Source organism: Pleurodeles waltl, chromosome 8 (genome assembly GCF_031143425.1).
Source record: "Pleurodeles waltl isolate 20211129_DDA chromosome 8, aPleWal1.hap1.20221129, whole genome shotgun sequence".
NCBI classification, from domain to species: Eukaryota; Metazoa; Chordata; class Amphibia; order Caudata; family Salamandridae; genus Pleurodeles; species Pleurodeles waltl.
In genome coordinates this window covers 938,630,489-938,649,766 of record NC_090447.1, presented here as the reverse complement: position 1 = coordinate 938,649,766, position 19,278 = coordinate 938,630,489, and positions in this window count along the sequence as shown.

The window sequence follows — 19,278 nt, the reverse complement described above, 5'->3', positions numbered from 1 at the left end:
AAAGGTGAGTTTATGTTTGTTCCAGGATGAGGCCACCTGGGTCTGTGTGTTATAAGCTGGAAAAACACATTCATATTGCCCATGTTAAACGGCTGACCACTAGTGCTAGCTGATACCCTGACACAGTTGTTCTCACTATAGTACAGAGTAGGTCTGGTGTTCGTGTACATGTATTACCTAACTGCTAATTTGGGACATTGGTTCTTTAGAGCAAGGGGTATATTTATCACGTTTTCACCAAGCGCAGCGCAGCAAGCCACCTTTCTGCATTGTGTAAAGGGCAGTATTTAACATTATATGGTGCATTACTGTCCTTTCCTTGCACCATGCCCTTTTGGCTGCATAGCTCCAACACAGGCACCCATGCCATGGTGCAAAGGTGCCTGCATTGTGGCTAGGATTGTTTTTGTGCAGAAAGGGACACCTTCTTGCACAAAAAAATCATCAGAGGCATTTTCCACTTTCCAAGTGTATACAGCAAACATAGACAGAGGAAAAAAGAAAATGAAATAAAGATATTTCCCATCATTACTCCTTACCTGGGAGGCGTAGCATTTTGACGCATTCCCAAGTCTATCAGCAATAGTAAATCTGGGAATGTGCCAAAGTCCATGGGTGAATGCTGGTTCTGTGTTGCGTTGCTCTCGATTCATCAAGCCATGCAGGGCCATAGTGCAAGGGTGACACAATTATTTGATAAATAAGCTCCTAAATGTATATTATGCAACATGAAGAGACCAATGCCACTTTAACCAGGCACAAATATTTGTATAGTATGTCAAATGTTTCCCCCACTGCACTGATTTAAATGTGCGTGCATGCAAACTGCCTTCACACTCTAGAGTGAATGTGAATAGAAACTTGGTGCCCATGGCATTCAAGACTCAGAAATGACCACTCTTTATCTGTTTGATGAAGTGCTATCCAGCTACTTAAGATAGCCCCTCAAGGGTGACCTTCTTTCTCCACAAAAGCCTATCATGCCATATAGATCACATTTAGGTGTCTTATTATTTAGTTTACTTCTGAAGCAGCCCTTAAAGCAAATGTTACACAAAACATATACAACTTTTAACATAATCCAGTAAAATCAGAAAAATAACAACACTAATTACTTTAAAATAATACCACAAGGGATTTAGTAACTCAGGTGATCAAAGAGGTTATAAAAGTGAAACTCAATAGACATTACAAACAAGAAGTAACAGCGATGTGCACACAAATATTAGATACCATAGGTTGCAATGTAGAAACCATATAAATTTGTTCATGTTCACCCCAGATTTTTTACCTTTTTCTGGGCCCTACTTATGCGTGTATTAGTAATCTGTGCACTGTGACACTGTCACACAGTGGTATAATATGTGTGCTATGGGCCTAAAATTAAAACATGCCTGTTGAAATTGGTTTCATTAAATTGATTTATATAACATTCATGAAAGGCCATAGAAAATGGCACAGGGAACAGATAGCGGCATGGACATTAACTGTTTTGTTGGTTGCAGTGTATATTTACACCAGCCAAATGTATGGCAAAAATATACCTCTGCTAGGATCAACACCATGATCTAGCTAGTTGGAAAGTTAAAAGAACAGCAGTGAAACCTGGAGAGGAAAACTGCATTCACCAGATGTAACCTCATATCTTCATTAATTAGTTCAGTTGCTGGCACCACTGTGCCTGGGGATTTGGTGGCTGAGGTGCTGGGCTGGGACCTGGAAAGCCTGGCCCTGGGGGAAGGACAGGGGGAAGTGTAGAGAAGAGGTCTATGTTAGCCAGGAAAAGTTTTTTAGACACACTGGGACGGGACGATGGAGGGGTTTTGGGAGTGGAAGAATAGGTAGTGGTTGTAGGAGGTGTACGTTTGCTGAATTTGGGTGAAGGTGCATGGACCGGAGGCTGTTGTGAGGTGGATGGCTGTTGGGTGGGTGTGTGCCTGCGTTTGTGTACTTTGGGAGGAGGGCTCACTGACACACTGAGAGAGGACACTGGGGATGTGTGAATGGCAGTGGGGGTGGTGATTGCACGTGAGCGGTGTGTGGTGATGGGCGTGTTGGTGATGGAGGTAGTGGCTGAGGATGTAGTGCATGCAGGTGTGAGTGGAGGCAAGACAGGGAGGGAGGAGCAGGACGTGGAGGAGAGGGACACAGTGGAGGCAGTGGATGTTGCTGTGTCTGCATGGGGACGGAGCTGTGTGAGTGCTTGTGGGATGTGTGGTGCTTATGTTTGCCATGTCCACTCTTGTGTGTTGATGAGTGTGCATGCTGGTCTGATGGTGTGCTTGGGATAGGCTGAGGTACACAGGATTAGGTCTGGGTGGAGGAAGTTGGAGGGGGGAGGCTGGACACAGGGACAATGGCTGCCATCAGTGCTGAGGCCAGAGCCTGAAATGCTCTCTGTTGGGCCGCCTGCCCAGAATGAATGCCCTCCAGGTCTGCATTTGTTTGGTGCAAATGCCTTTAAACACCCTAGATGGCATTCAGAATGGTAGACTGCCCAACAGTGAGGGATCTCAGGAGGTCAATAGCCTTCTCACTGAGGGCAGCAGGGCTGACTGGGGCAGGGCCTGAGGTGCCTGGGGTGAAGGAGATGCCCTCCCTCCTGGGTGAGTGGGCATGGGACACACGCTGAGGGGCTGCTGGGACGGCGGTGCTGGTAGGGGGGGGTGGCGGCTGTACCTGTTGATGCGGTGGGCACAAAGGTGCCTGCCACCGCAAGGGAACTCCCACCAGAGGAGGAGTCGCTCTCTCTGGTGTATGCTCCTGTCCCCGTCGTGGAGCTCCTCTCGCCCTCCGTCCAACTGGTGGCTTCCGACTCCGTTGCTTCACCCTCCAGGGCCATGTGGGATGCAGCTCCCTCCTGCTCTGGTGCCACTGCTCCTCTGCCAGATGATGCTAATGCATGCAAGAACAGGGTGACAAAACAAAAAGGGGGAAAAGACAGAAGAAACACATGTTCAGTGCATGCAACTCCACTACTGTTGGCTGACACAACACATAGGGAGCAGCCCTATGCACTAAGCCATGCACCAACAGTTCTTAGGAAAATCACATGCCCATGGGGTACGTTGCCTAAGCCCAATTGCTACACACCTGGAAGCCACAGGAGCCTGACTAGGTATAGATGGCTATTACCAGTTGTGGGGTTGGGGTGCCACAGAGCCTGCCTAACAAGGGACCTAGCCTACCAAGGGCCTAGGGGAACCCACAGCCCTCTTCCCCCACCCAGACACCTCATAAAGCACGCCGAGTAAACTGAATTAAAGTGTACCCACCCTTTTGTGGCTGCTGTGATGCCCTCAAGCGCCCACCCAACTCCGGATAGGCCATCGCCAGGATCCGGTACATCAGGGGGTTCATGGTGCGACGGGCACCCCTTCCACGTTGGGAGGCCATCCCCAGCTGGGCCTCCACCATCTTCTTGCTCCAGCGGCGCAGGTCCTCCCATCTTTTATGGTAGTGGGTGCTCGGTCTATGGTAGACCCCCAGGGTCCGGACGTCCTTGGCGATGGCACGGCAAATACCCTTCTTCTGGTGGGCCCTGACCTAGAGGAAAAGTGAAATTAGAATGGATGTTACTATCCCATACATTTCATCTCACGCATTGCCAAACACTTCCCACCCTGGCCCAAGCATACATAGACACACAATCCTGACATGCTGGCCTGTCCCCTTTCCCACCCTCTTCCATCCACGACACTCATACAATCATGTGCCATCCACCATGCTCAGTGTACTCACCTGTTTGTCTGGAGGACCGTACAGTTGCGTGTACTGGGGGAGGACCCCATCCACTAGTTTCTGCAACTCCTCTGAAGTGAAGGCAGGGGCCCTTTCACAAGACACTGTAGCCATCGTCGCTTCCAGACAGAGGTCACAGCAGCATTTGCAGTGTAGGTCCTCTCCTGTTGAAGGTCAGGTGTCAAGTGATGGGACAGTTAGAAAATGGCGGCCATGTCCGTGGTGGTGCGTACTGTCACCGCCGGCGTACATCATCTTTGGCTCCTGGGACCCATAGGGCCCAATGTTAACCAATGCTGGTTCGCGCCACGTTCTTCCACAGCCTACTGCAACATTGTACTACACCAGCGCAGTTACCTCTTTTCCCCTTGTCCCACTTTACAGGTCAGGCAGCTGCCATTTCAGGGGTGTGTCACACCTATTTAGTCCTGGAATACGGACAGATAAAGGCACATTGCAAATTTCCAACGTTTTAGCAAATCACACATTGTGATACCTAAGTGTTGGATGACCCTCTGCTCACTGTTCTCCTCCATAGGGCACGTCTGCTGGGGCAGGTGATGAGATGGCAGCATCCTCCGGTGCACAGACCCCTGGTGGACCTGTCGACAATGGAAGAGAGACACATCATTATCACTTACAGAATTGATTGTGCAACAATCCTGGAACTGGGTGCCCAGTTGGAGCCAGACCTGATGTCAGCTATCTGCCAACCCACAGGAATCCCCCCTCTTGTGAAGGTTCTGTCTGTACTCCATTTCCTGGCCAGTGGGTCTTTTCAAACAACAGTGGCCATGGCATCAGGGATGTCCCAGCCAATGTTCTCTAATGTGTTGTCCAGAGTTTTGTCTGCCCTGCTGAAACACATGCGCAGCTACATCGTTTTCCCTCAAGTGGAGGATTTGCCAACAGTAAAAGATGACTTTATTGCCCTGGGACATATCCCCAACATCATTGGTGCCATTGATGGTACATATGTGGCATTTGTCCCCCCCTGCAGGAATGAACAGGTGTACAGAAACCGGAAAAGCTACCATTCAATGAATGTGCAGATGGTGTGTTTGGCAGACCGGTACATCTCCCATGTGAATGCCAAGTATCCTGGCTCTGTGCATGACGCTTACATTTTGAGGAATAGCAGGATCCCTTATGTGATGGGGCAACTCCAGAGGCACCGTTTGTGGCTAATAGGTGAGCCCAAGGTCCCAACACAGTTGACATAGGTGTCTGGGTATGGGGTTGTCCCTAAGGGTTAGTGTCTGTCGAAGAGTTGTCCCTCGACATTTGCAGGTGACTCTGGTTACCCCGACCTGTCATGGCTAGTGAGTAATCCCAGGAAAAGGGCAGAGGTGCACTACAATGAGGCACATGGCGAACTAGGAGGATTATAGAATGCACCTTCGGCCTCCTGAAGGCCAGATTCCGGTGCCGCCATCTTACAGGTGGCTCCCTATAATACTCACCGAAGAAGGTGTGCCAGATAATCGTGTCCTGTTGTATGTTGCACAACTTGGCTTTGCGACGCCAGGTGCCTTTTCTGTAGGAGGATGGGCCTGATGGTGGTATTGTGGCAGCTGTGGAGCCTGTGGACAGTGAAGAAGAGGAGGCAGAAGAAGAATATGTAGACAACCGAAACAATATCATCATGCAATACTTCCAGTGAGACACAGGTAAGAAGATGTAACTGCTTCCCACATCTCATACTATTGTTGGAGCTAGCATTAGTCTGCCATTTTCACTTAGTGTATGGACCCTGACTTGTTACTTTGCCTTTCCATTTCACAGATCTGGGTCCCACTTTGTGCCTTTTGCTATATTGCTATGTATACAAGCATTCACACACCCAACATACACATGCACACACAAGATCCACTTCCTCCAGTGTGCCCACCTCTTCCGCCTCCCTGTCTGTCCCCTCTACATCCACACCCTCATGCACTGCACCTTCACTCACTGTTGCTGCTCCTCTTACTGCACTCCCCACAATAGCAGGCATCCATACATGCACCTCAGACACCACAACTGCACTCACCTCAACTACTGTAGTTGACACATGCAGCACACTCACCAGACTTGCAGACACCTACACAACATACATCCACACTGGCAGCCTGTGTTTTCCCACTGTGTCCACCCCCCCTCCAAAAACACACAAACGCACCAAGACACCCACCCATCACACATCCACCACACCACAGAATGGTGTCCAGTCATCTGCACCCACTATACGCACCCTCACACCACATACGTCCACACCCTCTGCCTCCACTCCCAGGCCCTCATCCAGGACCACCCCAATTGCTCCAATGAAACTTTTCCTGTCCCGTGATAACCTCTTCCAACCCACTGGCCCACCCCATCTTGTCCCTAAGCCTGCAACCTCCTTGCCCTTTCCATTCCTTCTACTTCACAGCCCACCCCTGTCCGCCCCTCACATTCCCTTGCCCCTTCCCCAGAGAAGCCCAATGCAGAGCCAAGTCCATCTGGCTCCACCCACTCAAAACAACCCCCCCAACCTTCAAAGGACAAACTCACAACCCCTCCACCTTCTAAGCGCAAGTCGAAGCCTCAACCTGTCATAAGTCAACACCCCCACCACCCCCTGGCCCTGTTCTGTGAGGTGCCTGGATGCCCCTTTGTTGCCCCATTAGGTGGAGTACCGTGCACTTTTGGGAGTCAGGTTGGGTCCGTTGTTGCCCATGGCACTTGTAGCTCTATGGACTGGCCATTGGCCTCGTTGGAAGCAGTTGGCTCTGTGAGCTTTAATAAATATTTCTGCATGGCCTGTGTTTTGGCGGCACAATGTTGCACCCTGGTCTTTCGTTTCATTGTTTGTGGGTGTGGGGCATTTGTATGTACTATGGTCAAGTTGGATTTGCCTTGTGTCGGGTAAGTACCTCTTGCTGTGGGGTGTGTGGGTTGTGCTGCTGGGAAGGGTTTGAGGGCGTTGCAGGGTGGGTGGAGTAGATGGAATATGTAACTGTGCCCTTTCCTCCCTTGTTTTGTAGGTTCCTGTACTTACCTTCGTCGTCTTCATCAGTGGTCTTGGTCGTGGAGATATATGGCAAGGAGCAGGGCTGGCATGATCTGCAGCTCTCTGTCCATGTCTGCTTTGGTGCGTTGTGTGGGCCTCCGATGAGTGTTTCATTGGATTTGGTTAATTTCCGTCTGGCTTTGCATGGCGGTGGTTCCAGCCCCGGAACTGGCAGCGGAATAGTGGTTCATTATTTGATGGGCGGGCTGGGCCTTTCCGTCAGCCTGTGGGTGGACTCTGCCATCGTCGTTGGTACTCCTCTACTGGCGGTGGGTGGTTTTCTGGATGCCTGTGTTTCGATTGGTTCATTATTTGGTGGTCCGGACCACTACTCTGTTGGCGGTTTTTACCGCCAGCGGCGCCGTACGGACCCCTGTGTTCATAATGAGGGCCTATGTTTCTAGACCCTGGAACCTTTGAGATCTGTTGACCTTGATATGTCCATGGAACAGTGAAGGGAGGGTGGCTAACTCTTGGCTGGGGTATTTCAACCAGGGGAGGTGTTCCTCACTTTTCTGGAAGCTCAAGACACTTTTAATGTGGGATGGGGCCATTTTCTACAGTTTGCCAAACTAGTGAGCACTGCAAAGGAAATCTGATGTACATACCAGCGGCTTCTCTGCTAATATAGGTGTTGGGAGAGCTGATTGGGTGGGGGAAGGGTAGGCACCTCATCTCCTTGTTCTATAGAGCAATCCATGCAGACTTGGTGGACAATGTATACAAAGTGAAGGCAGCATGGGAGCTTGACCTGGGGGAAGTCATTGATGATTCCAACTGGACACATGCCTGTGGTTAAAGAAGTTGTCTTGTAATGGCCTCGCATATATATAATGCATACTCAACTTAACCATATGGATCTCAGCAGGTCGCTGAGCTATGAATGCTGTGGGTTGAGGGGGTCACATTCCTACACCTGGTGTGGCAATGTGCAGGAGTACACACCTCTGATACCAGGAGCATGTCTCTTGGGCATGATGGGGAAACCCAGGGGGCATAAGATTTCCTATAAGCTCTTACAACTTGCACTCCTGCTTGCTAAACAAAGACTTAATGTAGGCTGGATAGGAACTTGGATCACAAGTAAGGCATTGTTGGTTAGAGATGTATTAGGATGGGGAGTGGCAGAAAAGCAACACATGAGACTAGCTCGCATGGATGATATAGTTGTTTATGATTTGGTAGCCTCGGGGCAATGCTGGATTCCTTTAATGTGCATAGTGATTTGGAATTGGAAACAAGCCTGGGTGATCCAAAGTCGTGAAATTGTATAAACTTTTTATAAAGAAAAGAGTTGACCTGTCAGATGGGATTCAATCTGATTGTTGTTTGCTGTGCTCTGCTCATCTACCTGGCACATGTGATGTTTCTTGCACTAAGACACGTCTACTGCTTTCCGTAAGGGGGTGATTTGATACTCACACTTAATACAATGCACAAGTTAATGTAACTGTTTTTTTTTGTTTTTTAAAGCAAAAACAAAGGTTTTAAAAAAATAACATAAATTGCTACAGTACCTACATATACAAGAACACAAGTTCAAGTTTTTCTTATAAGTTTTGGATCTCCTAAGAGAACCACAACAATTATCTCAACAATTCATACATTTCAATATACATTTCTAAAACTCTTAACAATTAAAAATGTTAATTTTCTGGAAAAAATAGCAGTTGACAAGCGTCAACAATAGACTGACCATTTGATCTCATAAACAGAGGCTTTAAAAAGTTATGGCAAGAAAAGTGCAATCCTCGAAGAGTGAAACTTACATGATTTAAATCTTGTATGTTATTGTTCTCACAAATTCTGTTTTCTATTGGACTATTTTCTGAATCACCTTTTACAGAGATAACAAAATGTATCACTATCAAGACCTGCGCTATTACTGCCCATCTGCTCTTTTAATCAACCTTTTAATTGCAGCATGGACATACCTCAAAAGTATCATGTTTTATTTGGAAGCTCTTCAGCATGTGTTGGGAATTTTCTAAAGAATATAGAGCTTTCCCTTTTACTCATAAAAATGTTATAACACAATAAATATCTTAGGGCCTGATTACGACCTTGGGGGATGGGATTATATGTCACAAATGTAACGGATATCCTGTCTGGCATCTCACAAGTTCCATTATATCCTATGGAACATGTAAAATGGCAGGCGGGATATTGGTCATGTTTGTGATAACCCAAACCCTGGTCAGACGCAATTATAATCTAAGGGCCTCAGCAGCTGCTTAAGTGTTCAGATAACTGAGTTTTTGAAGGGTTTTACCCTTTATTAGGTTCATAACTGCTCACTCAATTACCTCAATTATCTCAGGTAACTATAAAGGAGTGGAGGGAATGTTAGCCGATAAACCTATAGTAGCTGAGGAGAATGCTGATGACCAATGGCTTTTTTTTTTGGTCCTCATAAGAAAGTCCCACCACACTGCACGAGGATCATCAACTACATCAAACATGGTTAGAACCCAGGCAGATGCAGCACTTCACCTCTCCCGGGTGCTCCCAATGCTCTTATCCAACCGCAAGTCCGTGAACGAGGAGGAGAAAGCAGAAGGGAAGAGGAGGGAAAGGAGGCAGAAATAATCATTGGACTACATACCGTGGAAAGAAGGCAGAATTAATCTTAGGACTACATATCAAGAGTAATTCCATTTTGCCGAGCATTTTCCCAAATGGCCCAACATTCATCATTATTACCCGTTGGACCACTACGTTCTAAGCAAGAAAAATAATCTACTGAAAGCAGCCAATCCAAAACATTCAGGGGTATAGGGCTGACCCATTTTAGACATATTTGTCTCCTGGCCAATAGCAGATTTGGGCAGTTCCAAAACATATGTACATCGTTTGCATTGGGCTCCCCACATCGTGGACACTTTTTTTCTGACGTCCCCACAGTGGACAGCCTCTGAGGTGACCAATAAACCCTATACATCGTAAGCAGTTGATTTCGTTTTCAAAGCGGCTGATAAAATTACCGACCATAGCATAGAGCTTGACATTTCCCAAATATGCGCTAAACCTAAATCTGGGAAGACCTCTTCCCATTTCTTCTCAAGAGGCAAAACCGCTGAATCTGATGCACCAAGCAATGCCTGATACCAAACAGAAACTTCTTTATGTACCAAGATCAAGGATAATTTTTCTTCCCAGGGATTATACACCCCCACCTTTCTCCTGAAGAGATGCCGCCCAAACTTGCTAGTTGTAAATACTTGAACCTTGAAAACTTGTGGTGTGTTAATTCTTCAAATCGTGACCAGGGCACCAGCTTCGCATCCTTCAAAATTTGTCCCCACTTCGTCACACCCTTTAACACCAAAGCCAGTTCATCTAAAAGAAACTCAGGAGTACCAGGGGAATCCCTGACCGGAGCCCTGTGACTGTAATAGTAAATGTGGAAAACTTGGCATACCAACCACCACACTCTAGCAGCGTCTTTAAGAAGCTTCAATCGGATCTTTTTGAAGAATTTTGGGTGACCGAACTTGTATAAGAAAAAACTACTAGCCGCTGAAAACTCTTGAGTCACTGCGCCCCAAAAGAATGTATATTCAGACCTATCCTGTAGCAAGATCCTAATATTTTTCAAGTGAAAAGCTAAATAATATTTGTAAAAATCAGGAGCTGCAATCCCCCCCTTCCCCTTGGGCCTACATAGTTTTTGCCAGGCAATCCTGACACCTTTTGAAGACCAAACGAACGAAGTTAAATCGGCTTGCATCTTCTGAAACCATCTCTTCTTGAATTCCAAGGGGATTGTGTTAAACAAGAATGTAAATTTAGGAAGAATAATCATCTTAAGGATATTTACTCTACCTATAAAAGACAGAGGGAGCCCGGCCCAAGTCTTAAGTAAGTTACAAGTCTCCTTACAGAGCTTATCAAAATTAACCCTAGCCAATTCATTGAGATTACAAATAATTTGAATACCCAGGTATCTAATCTGTTGCTTAACCAGCGGACTAATAAAGGTAGTATTCCAACACATAATCTCAGTTTTCTCTGGGTTAACGGAATAGCACAAAACTTCTCCATATTCCTTTAAATGTGATAAAATTCTAGAGAAAACCTGCGTCAAGTCCCCAGTGTATATCATAAGATTGTCAGCATATCAAGCAATCTTCTTCTCCCATCCCATACATTGAAAAGGAGGGATCGCTCTGTCCGCCATAATTCTGGCTGCTAAAGGGTCGATATATAAATTGAAAAGAAGAGGAGATAGTGGACAACCTTGTCGCGTCCCTCTCTGGATGCTAAATCTAGAAAATTAGTTATGAATACAGCTCCCATAGTTTCTGATTTGACAAGTGAAATTACATTCTTAGAGCAGTCTGATCTGGTTTTCCATGCAAAGAGTTTTCCACAGCCTTCCCCATATTCATGGTGGGCGAACCTACTGCATTCCCATGCCCTTCTCGCTTTCCCCTCTAAGAATAGACCCAGCTCCGATCTAGCAGATTCTAACTGAGTGTTAAAGAACCCCTTCTGTTTTTCCTCCACCCTTGAAGAAGTTTCTGCAAGGAAGCCACCTTAAGCTCAAGTTGTTTCAACTGGTCTCTCTCGGCTCTATATCTACAAATGGCACATGACTGATTAGTGCACACACAGCAACCCACCCATTTCAGATGTTTAAGATATGCCTTCCATTCGGTCTCTAACAAATGGGTTTCTTCTAAGATAATTACTTCCTCCTCTACCCTTTTTCAAAATTCAAAAATTCTCCTCCTCCTCCCCGGAACCCGGAAGCCATTTACATTCCATGATAAAAACTTCAAAGTAGCTCCTATCTGCTTAGCCATTGACAATTAGAAAAGAGTTATCACCGGAAGACCAAAAAGTTACGGCTCCTCATACGAACACATAGCATACTATTGAGGACATTTTCAAACATTGCATGACTCCCCCCCCCCACTGCTCCCCCACCCAATACCCACCTCCCATACCATGTGAAGAAATAAAAACAAAAAACCTCCTGGCTTGTACCTCAAACACACACAATACCTTGGGAACCCTCCCTCGTCTTTCAAAGGTGACTATTACCACCCATGTGAGCTCGAGCCAGCCGGCTCTTCCCAAGAAAAAAAACATCAACATCAAATTTTAATTTTCTCAATTAATGCCTGGACTTCCGCGGGTTCCCTAATATTGTACATGGTATTATTCCACATCATCTTCAAAAAAGCCGGGAACCTCATCTGAACTGTAGCGCCATGGGACCTGAGATCTTGTATGTACTTCCCCAATTCCCATTGACTATCTAAAGTTGTTTTAAAAAGATCCGAACGAATCCGAAATGACCAATCGCCCATTGAAAAACTACCCGTCTTGAGAGCATCAGACAAAATTCTTTCTTTTGCAGAGTAAGTGCCAAAATTAACCAGGATCATCATGTATATCCTCTTTCAACTTTGTCTGATCCATTGCGGGAAAAATTTCTTAAGCAGAGTTAGTACAAAGGCCTTAATATCATCTCCTTCCAGCCCCTCAGGTACATTCAGTACTCTAATGTTATTCCTCTATAAGTTGTTCTCCAAGGACTCTAGCTTCTCCTGGACCATCTTGCTATCACCTGTCAACTGAGAGATGCCCTGGGAATTGGACAGCACACAGGCTTCCTGCTCTGACACCGCCATTTCCAAATTACTTATCCTCTCAGTCAAAGCATTCAGCTTAGTCTCCAGAGCGGCACAGGACTCTCTGATTTTCCCTTGGTTGTACTCAGATACCTCACTTTGCCACTGATCTCCTCAGATAAGGAGATCAAAAAGTTCTGTACCGCAGAATCATGAGTAGGTAGACCCGACTCTAAGGCCTTCGTACCCGAGGAGCCCTGTACCCCACCCCACACCGCAGATTGAGTTTGTGCTGACTCATTCTCACCAGCCTGCTTTCCATACCCAGGGGGGGAGGCTGAGGGGATCCAGGAGCGAGGGGAGTCCTCTAAGGACTGTGGGGGCTGCATCTCTGCGCAGCGTGAGGTATTCCTAAAAAAAGGGTGCAAGGGGAGAAACCAACTTGTCTCTCTCAGAAAGTAAACCTTGGACGCACAAAGCCTTACTGATTTTGCTAGACTTATTGCTGTGCCTCTTTCTAGGCTCCAAATCAGACAAAGGGGGTACAGACAAACTCCCTTTATTAGATTTTCTAATCCCCTTCACTTGCACCCTCTTATTTCCGGACCCCCCCTTGCTAGAAACTTGCAATCAGTTAATTGCGCTTTTCTGAAGGGCCTCCTCACCCTTCCCAAAACTAAAGAAAACTTTCTGACTTTGCACCAGTGGGGGGCCCCTAGAAGACACCCGTATTCTTAATTTAACTGGCGTCATATAAACAGGGCCTCCCAAAAAAATAGAAGAATACTTGCTGCAGTCCTTAGTTGCCTTAGTGTCTTCCTGCAATTCCCTCCTAAGGACACCAAAAGCTGCTTCCAAACGTGGCCCCCGGAAGCAGCTTAGAAAAAGTAAACGTCTCCCACGATGCAGAAAAGAGGCAGCGTCCGGCCAAAATCCTGAAAGTGGAGCGCTGATTTTGGGCGTCTCTACGAGAAAATTCAGCCCCCCGTCTCGCCCTGACTCACACGGAGGGCGGGGGCGTGGTGCGAGGCTCATCGGGCTCGCAGCGTCCAGGCGTGGCGTTTCGGCATCAGCAAAGAAGAACGGCAGGTGGGGAAGAGCTCGCGACCGCAGTGCTACGCGGCCGCCATGTTCCCTCTCCCTCCCGGAGTAACCTGTTTGACAGGTTCTCGGAAAACATTCCACCAATGGCTTTCTAAAAATATCTTAAAACATTACTGTGGGAGATTGTCTTGGTAGACATATGTTAAATATGGTCCTTTTAATTTAAATTACTAGAATTTGGCCCAAACAGGGATAACATTTTACAATTTCTTTCATCTTGTTACTTACTTTCCATGAAAAATATAGTTCATTCCAATGTCTATTCCCTTAAAAAATCATCACCTTACTTTCAGCCGTATTATTTTTTTTCAAATGGTGGTTTGCAAACTGTTGAAGACATGTCAAACAATTTTATTGAGCTTTATAAGTAAGGTCAAAATGACAGTGTCATCTCTATATAATAGACAGGGAATAATACAATCCCATGTTTTCATTGCATCACACCTGCAATTACTTAGAGCCTGAGTAAATCATATAAATATAAACAACATTATAAGGGAGCCAACATGTAAGCCTGTTTGAGATCTCTCCCAAGACGTACATGGTACCATGTAGCGGTAGGTAGAGCTCTGATCAAATGGAATAAAGTCTGAGCCATTTATATATGAAACACATTTTCTCTATAAAAGTTGTCCATCCACCCAGCTAAATGTTGTACTAAAATCTAAAAAAGCAGATCATGCAAATTCACCACATAGGTAGACTCATTGTTTTGGTAGTAATTTGTGACATAGCTATATTATCTAGGGGGATTATCTTTTCGTCTGTCACCCAATCATGCAGATGCATAGGAGACATTTTTCACATTACTAAAACATCTAGTTCAAATAACAATTTCTTCAGATTAGACAATACACATTAACCATAAATAGTTTGTAGTCTGCAGTTGTAGAGCCTAAAGACATAGATCATTTACTTTACCCTCAGTCAAATGTCAATGTAAGTAGTTGGATAGCTGATCTTAGACAAGGACCATGGCTACATTTCAATTTAATGCAGCTTTTACCCATCAAGCTACTCTATCTTATGGATGCTCCTTTAAGCACTCTGTGATCTCTCTGCTCTATATTTCCATATGCAAATCCTGCCTTGTCCTCTACTACTTTATGATGCATTGTTGGACCTGATGCTTTGTGCAGGGTCACTCGCAAATGTTTTGCCATCCTCTTGCTAATTTTTGCTGAATTAGATCTGTTGGCCATAGGACTCTATGCCCTTTACGACTGCTAACAAGTTCTAAAGTTCTTGTGCTTTTTTTGTAAATAATGGTAACACTGGTGTATAACTAATTAGCACAGGTCATTTACTTCTAGGTCTCTTGTAAAGTAGCACAACAGGGCCAGTAAATGAAATGCTACTACTGGGTCAGCAGTACTGATGGTGCCACCTACTTAAGGAGCCCTTTAAACATGTCACAGGCCTGGCATTGCAGAGCCTGTGGATGGATATTCAAACTGCTATTTCAACCGGACAAAGGCAACATTTTTGCAAGGCCCAAACATTTCATTTTAAAACATATAAGTCACCCGTAATGTAGGCCCTGAACAGCCCAGAGAACAGTGTGCAATGTTTTTAAAAGTAGGACATGTACTTTTAAGTTTTAGATGTTGTGGAAGTGGAGAACTCCTAAATTTGTTTTTCACTGTAGTGAGGCCCATAGGATAATATTGGAGTTGCCTTATCAGATTTTATAAGTGTAATTTCCAAATGGGAAGAGATAATATTTGGTGTCTGTAGAATTCTAATTTAAAATCTTTAAAATCCTAGCTTAGGGTGCAGTCAGTTTTTAAATTTCAACTTTAAAAATGCCACTTTTTATGTAGTTGGCATTTTCTTGCCTTAGACATTTGGTGACTGCAGCCTGCCTCTGGTCAGATGACTGGGTGTAGTTGGCAGTTGGACTTTGTGTATTCCTCCTGGATAGTCACACATGATGGGCTCTTAGGTGTAACTGGAAGTGCAATAACTGACAGGATGGAAGGGAGGCGGTGGGTACATCCCCACTTGTACTTGAATAGTCTGTCTCCTCTCTCTACACAAAGGGATGCATACCCCTGTAGTTTTTCTGGAGCCAGAACAAGGAAGGCAGGGCATCTGTGCAGTTCAGAGGTATCCCTCTAGAAGTTGCTCCCAACCTCAAAGGCAAAACTGTGTATAAAAGAAGGATCTCAGACACCACAAATCCAGTACACTTCTGGATCTGAGGATACTCTGCTGGGAAGGAGGACTGCTGTGCTGCTGCAAGGACTGCCACTCTGAGGGCCGGCTGCTCTAAAGAAACTGCTGCCCTGCCCTGACCTACTGGCTGCTACCCTCTTGCCTGTGGAAGAAATACGGGATATGCAACTTCATCTTGAACCTTGGATCCCAGAGTGACTCAAAGGATCTGAGCCTCAGGCTTCCCTCAGGCCCCCGAACAGCTCCTGAACCTGTCTTCAGTGAGATCCTGACCCTCAAATGATGCCTCTCAGGTCATGGACTCTAGGTGTGGCTCACAAGCTTTTACAATTAAGCTTTGGGCTCTTCACAGTTACAAACAGACTAGCTCACACTGGAACTGTGCAGATCACACCAAAAATCAGAGTGATCCTCTGCCAGCTCATCTTTTCGTACAGCAAGCATCTATCACCTTGGAGGAGTGCCAACATAAAGCTCCAGTCCACCCATCCACGACGTTCATCCTGCTCTTCATGCCATCCCGACCACTGACAGTGAACAAGATTCTTGGCACAAAATTTGAGAAGGTAAAATTTCAGCAGAAATGATCTGAGATTGTATCCAACATGTGCTCCATCACAGTAAGCCTGTACTTTTGACTTTGACCCAGCCCAGCGTGACCAGATATCCCCAGTTGGTACTTTATGATCCTAGGCACTAAACTGTAGTTTATTCTTAAAAAATTCAGCACACCTGTTCAATTGGTTGGGTTTTTGTCATGTTGGTCACTATTTTTCTAATCTGATATGGGATCTTTTTTGTGTGGTGTTTCACTCTTCTACTGTTTGAAGTGTAGAGGAAAGTGGAATATTATGTGGTGTGTGAATTAGTCCTCACCATGTAATTCACAATACCCCAGAGATGGTCCTTGGATTCACAGTAGTAAAATACTTAGCTCCACCCTGGTAGTGTGACAGAGAGCAGTCAGGCTGTACTTTGAGGAACATGTGTTATGCATTTAACAGCACAAAGAGCCCAGTTTTCTTACACACACACACACACAGCCATCATGTCCAGGAGACTCAGTCCAAACCTGGGTGAGTTTGCCTGGTCTGCATGGCAAGGAATAATATAAAGAAATCTCGTTGTAATATTTAAGGGTCTACTCTGCCTTACATCCTCTTGTCTAGGTGACTCCCCCTGGGTAGCTGATCCATCTCAACAGAAGTAGGACCCCTTTTAAACTGAACATTCCCCACAGCTGTGTCTTTTTCTTCCTCCCCTTTTAGTCTGGTTCGTTAGATGCCAAGCTCTCCAAGCTCTTGTTTTGCAAAGGTGATACCTATCTTGCCCACAGAGGTTACTCAACACTTAAGCAACCCAATCATGACCCAAGGGATCTAACTTGCTTTTGGCAATGGGGTCTGCCTCCCATGCCAAGCACAATGCTGCCATGAAGGGTGTCATCCAGCAGAGGCTTCTGATGGCTATCAGGATCCAAAACCACATTCTATGCTCTCCACTGACAGGTAGTTTAGCTGCTCTAGGGGCAACAGTGAGATCTTTGAACCTCCCTTACTGTTTAGAAGTTGGGGTTTACCACACTCTGTGGCATACACGCTTCTTTCATTCTCCTTTCTGTCAGTACAGGTGTGGCACCCTGCTCCTTAACAGCTGTACACCTTTTCAGGACTTCTTTTGGGGCAGGTGAAGCCTCACCAGTGCTCCCTTTTGGGACTTTCTCTCATTGGAACCAGACCTACCTCTGGGAGGTCATTGCTTAGGATGCAATCTAAGAGGAGGTCAGAAGTGACCACCACCTTCCAACAGCTAAGGGCACTGTCCCTCTCTAGGGGCACTTAGGCTACAGGTCTCTGTGACCTCCCAAGGGATCACCCTTGCCCTCTTTGTCTCACCTAGCACAAACTGATCGGGGGACACCGACCTGTCAACCTCTATATGTGTCTCCTAGGCCAATGGCAGTGATTCACTTGAATGGAATAGAGGTGCCTACTACCACCCTCAGGGAGCACCAGCTAACTATCTGGACCTTTCTCAAGTGAAACCTTTGATGGGCTCCTTATCTGAGTATTCCCATCTATATTCTTTAGTGGTGAGTTCAAACCTTTCTAAGAGTTTTGCCTTCATATGTTTGTAGGTCTCAGCCACCTCCTTAATAAGGGTCAGAAGTCTATCTCTGCTCTTAACTGGGAATAACTTTCAAAGTAGACAGCCCCAGTGATGAAATGGCACTCTCCTCATTTGCCAGGCCCTCTCAAAGACTGCAAAACGCTCGTCAATGTCACCTCAATCACTAAATCTAGAGACAATGCCTTTGCGATTTGTGGGTCAAAGAATTCCTCCTTTTCCCTGTTAGCTTTACCGACATCATCTTTGGGCCTGATGCCCCCTCCCTTATAGGGCTAATCTAATCTCTTTAGGTGTGAGATTTTTCTTCTCTGGGGTGATTAAGTCCAACTCATCCTCAAGGAGTCCTACCCCCTTACATAGGGGTCTACTAGGGTGATTTCTATTACTTCCCACTGCTGAAGAGGGTCTGAGGTAGGGTGTTGAATCATGGTCCTCACCTACTTCCCCTACTTTTTACTGGGGCAGGAGCATCTTTTTCCACCTCTACAGATTTATCTTTAGAGGAAAAAGCCTCCTACTTTAACATCTCCTCTTCATAGAGGATTAGGGCTTTTTCAAGCTTCTCTTTTTTTGGCTATAGCCTCTAGCTTTGCACTAACCATGAGAGATGACAGAATGGACAAGTTAAGACTCTTGTTAGCATCCATTGTGCTGGTTAATCTAATATTTAGAACCATATTAAAAATTTGGAAAAATATTTAGCAAAAATTCCTAACTCACTAGGTCTATTGATTATTTAATGGAAAGGGGGTGTATTCAGTGCCCTTACAAGCTACTTAGGATAATCAAAAAAAATACTTAAAATACTTTTTGATGCTAAAATCAATTTAGTGTATTTTTTGTGTAAAATATACTTACGACCAACTGGTACTGTGAAACACAAGTTCAAGATCCCACTGCTGGAATTCCATTTCAGGAAAGTGGAGCATTATGTGGTGTCGGGGTTAGTCCTCACCATGTAATACTCTCACAATACCCCAGGGATGGTCCTTATTATTATTATTATTATTGTTTCAGCTGCACGCCTTACAATAGTATAAAACAATGTTCATAAAACAATAACATACTCAATTTATATATAAAAGAATTAGGCCCTCATTACAACCCTGGCGGTCAGAGATAAAGCGGTGGTAATACCGCCAACAGGCCAACGATAAGAAAAATGGGATCATGACCACGGCGGAAACCACCAACACAGATAGCTACTTTAACACTCCGACCACAAAGGCCGTTGCAACAAACACCGCAGCGGTCAGCGCCAACAGCCAGGCGGAAGACAATGTTCCGCCCACCCCATCACAACCCGCCAATCCACCAGCTTTTCCAGGGTGGAAAACGCCATCAAAAACACAGCAGAAACAGTGTTTGGAAGGGAAACCACTCACCTCTCGACACTCAACGAAGAACCAGGACGCCATGGAGCCCGAGCTACAGGTCTTGCTGATGCTGGTCTACCTCCTCATCTACCAGGAATACCAAAGACGGCAGCGACGACCACGGTGAGTACTG